The sequence below is a fragment of the Oncorhynchus mykiss genome, chromosome 28 (assembly GCF_013265735.2).
Source record: "Oncorhynchus mykiss isolate Arlee chromosome 28, USDA_OmykA_1.1, whole genome shotgun sequence".
NCBI classification, from domain to species: domain Eukaryota; kingdom Metazoa; phylum Chordata; class Actinopteri; order Salmoniformes; family Salmonidae; genus Oncorhynchus; species Oncorhynchus mykiss.
The window spans coordinates 704529-710896 of NC_048592.1; positions in this window are offsets into that span (position 1 = coordinate 704529).

Consider the following 6368-nt stretch of genomic DNA (forward strand, 5'->3'; position numbering starts at 1 on the left):
TAATCCTACTTTTTGGGCGGACTAACGGCGATTTTTATCTATTTGACAATCATTCCGTATAACTGAAATAAAGTAGGCTTATTTCCTTGTTTACGAATTAAAAACTAATGTTGATCTAGCCTACTCTTAGCTGACTGATCTGGACGCAGTAGACAGCCCTGGGAAAGAACCCAAGCCCAAAATGGCCAACCCCACAGACGAGGTGAGACCAGTGACGACAGGACACATACACACTCAATCCCTCATCCAACCCCACGGACGATGTGAGACTAGGAAGGACAGGACACACACACACACAACCCTAATTCACACAATAGGGCCAATACAAGTTGAGTTGTTCAGAATGCTTGTAAAAATAGATAAATTGCCTTTAGTCTGATTTTTTATTTTTTTAAAGGACTAAATTGCTCGAAGACAATGCCAACCAGAGGGCGAACATATATTGAAAGACTTTGGTTGCAAGCAGGACTAAGGCAGACAGAAAGAGGCAAAGCGAGAAGGCTCTCTCTCGCCAAAATAAGCCCAATGCGTTTCTATAGGTTTAATATGCAGATATAAACTCGTTGCCTGCTTTCCTGCCTTTGGGACGACTCTCACGGTTAGGGCTAAGACATGATCATCTCGTCATTAGAAATGGATCTCTGATTTAGGCGAAACCGACATATTTTAGGGAGCGTTAGAGGTGACCAATAATGGTTGCAGTTGAGATCAGCTGTGGGAGTGAATTTAGCACATATTGATGGTATTGATGGCACATAACGAGCTCTCAATTGGCGATAATATAGTGCCATCGATGGTTGCAATAGGCCTCTTGTTATTATGATGCTGCGGTGGACCTACCTGTTGATCTAGCTAACGTTAGCTAGTTACATGGTTTACACTGCAGCTAGCTAGCTAGTTTAGACAGTTTATCTAGTGGTAACCTAAAGACAAACTGGATATTGAATTATGTTTGGTTGTCAAAGCAACCAAATAGCAACATATTGAAGGAGATGTTTGGATCTTCTGCTTGGATAGTTCCATCTGTTCCACTGACTTAGTCGGGCCTTAATTTCAGTTTGTCTACAAATTAATAATGTATATGTTGGATTTGTGTCTCCATCGCAACCAAAAATCTAAGTTAATATGACTAAATCAAAATTTGATTTAGTGCTATTCTTTAACCTAGATGTGTGGTTTATATCAATCCAACATATCAATTATTAATTTGTTGACAAACTGGAATTAATGACATTTTATTTTTGTGTCAAATCACCAGTTGGTAACCCATTAATTGACACAAACAAGGATTACAATTATTCACTATGATAATTCAGTGATCATTCTTCCAGTGAATAAGAAATCAATACATAATAGTAAATAAGGTTATCCAAGCAATAACTATAATCATAGAGCAGTAAAAAATTTGTATATATAAAAAAATACAGATAAATGCTGAAAAAAATATATGGAAAGGCATTTGAACCCAGTCTGGCACAAAGAGAAGATTCAAGTGTGAGACAGGCCTACACACAATATACATACATGGCATTTGCTATAGAGGAGCTAAAAATATATATTTTATATAGGTCTCCCTTTATCTTTTATTGCAGGCTTTAACTACAAATTCTGCAAAAGGAAATACACCATGGACAACAACAAAAAATCAGTTTCTCCTCATCGCTCAGCCACCTAATGCCAGAGTATATGTGGTGAGCTTTCTGGAATAAGGACAAGTGTATATCGTGGTAGAAAGGGCAATAGAGTGTGAACTGAATTTATTTCTCTATTTCTTCGAGGTCACAATAGTTAGTCTTTCTTCTTCCATTTCACCAAGACTAAAGGCGGCCTGCACTAAAAAGACAGATCTGTACAGACTTCAAGGAAACTTTGGTGACCTTATTTGACATTTTCTGCTGCTTTTGAGACACGGTTCGATCCCACCTTGGGGCACTACTTGTTGAGTAAGTAAAACACTAAACAATCACAAAACAGTAACTAGTGATCACTCTATTGTCAGTTATTAATGATAAACATTTGAACTCCACTCTTCCTCCCCTCCCTCCATCTCTCTATTTTTCAGATCCAGATGACAACCTGCACATGCTCTGAGGGTTGCAGGTCGGCCGACTTCCTTTTGATCACAAGTTTTATTTGGAGAAATATCCAATAAACCAAAGACATTGCTTTAACTGTGAATGTACTTTATTGCATATTATATTATTAAATTTTCCTCAAATAAAATGGAACATACATAACGTGTTTATTTTATTTATTTACATTGGGTCTGTGAGAGTCATGTTTTGTAACTCAGACAAAAGCACTAAATTTCCCCACAAACTATCCACATATGAAATGGAGCTTACATAAAATAAACAACTAATTACAATTTATTTACAGTGCATTCGGAAAGTTATACCTTTATTCTAAAATTTATTAAATTAAAACATTCTAAAATTGATTAAATTAAAACATTTCCTCATCAATCTACACACTACCCCATAATGACAAAGTGAAAACAGGTTTTTAGAAATGTTTGTGAATTTATTCCAAAAAAATACAGATATCTTATTTAAATAAGTATTCAGAGCCTTTGCTATGAGACTAAAAATTGAGCTCAGGTGCACCATGTTTCCATTCATCATCCCTGAGATTTTTCTACAACTTGATTGGAGTTTACCTGTGGTAAATTAAATTGATTGGACACAATTTGGAAAGGCACACACCTGTCTATATAAGCTCCCACAGATGACAGTGCATGTCAGAGCAGAAACCAAGCCAGGAGGTCGAAGGAATTGTCCGTAGAGTGCCGAGACAGGATTGTGTCGAGGCACAGATATTGGGAAGGGTACCAACAAATGTGTGTGGCATTGAAGGGCCCCAAGAACACAGTGGCCTCCATCATTCTTAACTGGAAGAAGTTTGGAACCACAAAGACTCTTCCTAGAGCTTGCCGCCGGCCAAACTGAGCAATCGGGTGAGAAGGGCTTTGGTCAGGGAGGTGACCAAGAAACCGATGGTCCCGCTGACAGAGCTCCAGAGTAACTCTGTGGAGATGGGAGAACCTTCCAGAAGGACAACCATCTCTGCCACTCTCCAACAATCAGGCCTTCGTCGTAGAGTGGGCAGACGGAAGCCACTCCTCAGTAAAAGGCACATGACAGACCGCTTAGAGTTTGCCAAAAGGCACCCAAAGGACTCAGAACATGAGAAACAAGATTCTCTGGTCTGATTAAACCAAGATTGAACTCTTTGGCCTGAATGTCAAGCATCACGCCTGGAGGAAACCTGGCACCATCTGTTCTGCTCCTGAGCAAGGCAGTTAACCCTCTGTTCCCCGGGCGACTAAGACGTGGATGGCAGCCCCCCGCACCTCTCTGATTCAGAGGGGTTGGGTTAAATGCGGAAGACACATTTCAGTTGAATGCATTCAGCTGTACTCCTGACTAGGTATGCCCCTTTCCCTACGGTGAAGCATGGTGGTGGTAGCATCAGATGTTTTTCAGCGGCAGGATCTGAGACTAGTCGGGATTGAGGGGAAAGATGAACGGAGCAAAGTACAGAGAGATCCTTGATGAAAACCTGCTCCAGAGCTCTCAGGACCTCAGACTGGGGCGAAGGTTCACCTTCCAACAGGACAACGACCCTAGGCACACAGCCAAGACAATGGATGTCCTTGATTGGCCCAGCCAGAGCCTGGACTTGAACCCGATAGAACATCTCTGGAGAGACCTGAAAATAGGTGTGCAACGATGCTCCCCATCTAACCTGACAGAGCTTGAGAGGATCTGCAGAGAAGAATGGGAGAAACTCCCCAAACACAGGTGTGCCAAGCTTGTAGCGTCATACCCAAGAAGACTTGAGGGGCTTCAACAACATACTGAGTAAAGTGTCTGAATACTTATGTAAATGTGATTTAACTTTTTTATTTGTAATAAACTTTTTTTTAAATTGTTTTGCTTTGTCATTATGGGGTATTATGTAGATTGAAGGCAAAAAAAACAATTTAATCAATTTTAGAACAAGGCTGTAACATAACAAAATGTGGAAAAAGTAGAGGTCTGAATCATTTCCGAATGCACTGTACATATTCACATACGTGTGTGGGAGACCGTGTGAGTGCATGTTGCGTTTTATTTTTCCTTGTCAGCCACCATCTCTCCTAAACATGCACTCTCCACCAACTGTGAGTAAGCACAACTGTACATCTGTTGTGGGGAAATGGATAACACAATCTGTAGGCCTAAATATCTCCAATCCTAAAGTAAATTGGAGCATGCATAAAATGAATGAGTAATTATAATGTACTTACAGACTGTTTTATTTGTTCTTGTTAGCCACCCATCTGTGATTTTCTGCTACATAAAAAGCTGACGTCTGGAACTTCCTCCAGGTCATCTCTCTTGCAATTCCTTGGCCTTGGTTGCCTGATGAATCACCCTGATTTTTGTCGCTACATACATTCACTGTGGAGAACAAACATCAGTTTGACCTGAACAATGTGGATGGGTAGCCAGGAAATGCCCTTGGTACATTATTTTTATTTTTAAACATATTTGCCACTCCTGGGAACGCTGTACACATGTGAGGGCTGTTGGGGCCCCGTTTCAGCTCCAGATGACAAAACTTGCACACAGTCCCAGAAGGTTGCAGGTCTGCCGACTTCCTTTTTGTCATTCAAATATCTAATAAAACAAACTGTTGCTTTAACTGTGAATTTACTTTAATACACACAATCCTCAAATAAATGGAGCCAAGGAACTTGTATGTCGGCCCTGTATTAAAGAACGTAAATGGTTAAAGAAAAGTGGGATAAATAAAAACATATACCAATTTCATTTCAGGACCAAAAAACTGACAGCTGTGCCATATAAATTGCTAAATAGTTGGGAAGAGATTTTCGATGTACCCATTCCATGGCACATGGTTTATGAATGGATACGCAAAACAACGCCGGATTCAAAACTTCAAATTTTTCAATATAAATTACTATACAAAATTCTTGCAACTAATAGAATGTTATATATATGGGGGATACAATCTTCCCAGCTCTGCAGATTCTGCTGTGAGGAGGCAGAATCATTAGATCATTTATTTTGGTATTGTCCATTTGTAGCTCATTTTTGGTCACAGGTCCAGGAATGGCTGAACAATTGCAACATTTGCCTAGAACTAACACTACAGATAGCAATACTGGGTGATTTGAAAAGCCATAGTCCAAACAATAATATAATAATTATTTTAGCAAAAGTGTTTATTTTTAATTTACAATCTTTAGAAGCTATGAGAATAGGAAGGTTCAATTATTTTGTGAAGCATCACAGCACAGTTGAAAAATATATGGCAAGTAGAAATCCGAAATGGATGATGTTGAGAGACAGATGTGAGGGGTTGAGTGGAGCTGAAGGGTGGGACTAATAACAAGATAAACAATGTAAAGCATACGGGATCTGTAAAATGTATATACAGTGCCTTGCGAAAGTATTCGGCCCCCTTGAACTTTGCAACCTTTTGCCACATTTCAGGCTTCAAACACAAAGATATAAAACTGTATTTTTTTGTGAAGAATCAACAACAAGCGGGACACAATCATGAAGTGGAACGACATTTATTGGATATTTCAAACTTTTTTAACAAATCAAAAACTGAAAAATTGGGCGTGCAAAATTATTCAGCCCCCTTAAGTTAATACTTTGTAGCGCCACCTTTTGCTGCGATTACAGCTGTAAGTCGCTTGGGGTATGTCTCTATCAGTTTTGCACATCGAGAGACTGAAATTTTTTCCCATTCCTCCTTGCAAAACAGCTCAAGCGCAGTGAGGTTGGATGGAGAGCATTTGTGAACAGCAGTTTTCAGTTCTTTCCACAGATTCTCGATTAGATTCAGGTCTGGACTTTGACTTGGCCATTCTAACACCTGGATATGTTTATTTTTGAACCATTCCATTGTAGATTTTGCTTTATGTTTTGGATCATTGTCTTGTTGGAAGACAAATCTCCGTCCCAGTCTCAGGTCTTTTGCAGACTCCATCAGGTTTTCTTCCAGAATGGTCCTGTATTTGGCTCCATCCATCTTCCCATCAATTTTAACCATCTTCCCTGTCCCCGCTGAAGAAAAGCAGGCCCAAACCATGATGCTGCCACCACCATGTTTGACAGTGGGCATGGTGTGTTCAGGGTGATGAGCTGTGTTGCTTTTACGACAAACATAACGTTTTGCATTGTTGCCAAAAAGTTCAATTTTGGTTTCATCTGACCAGAGCACCTTCTTCCACATGTTTGGTGTGTCTCCCAGGTGGCTTGTGGCAAACTTTAAACAACACTTTTTATGGATATCTTTAAGAAATGGCTTTCTTCTTGCCACTCTTCCATAAAGGCCAGATTTGTGCA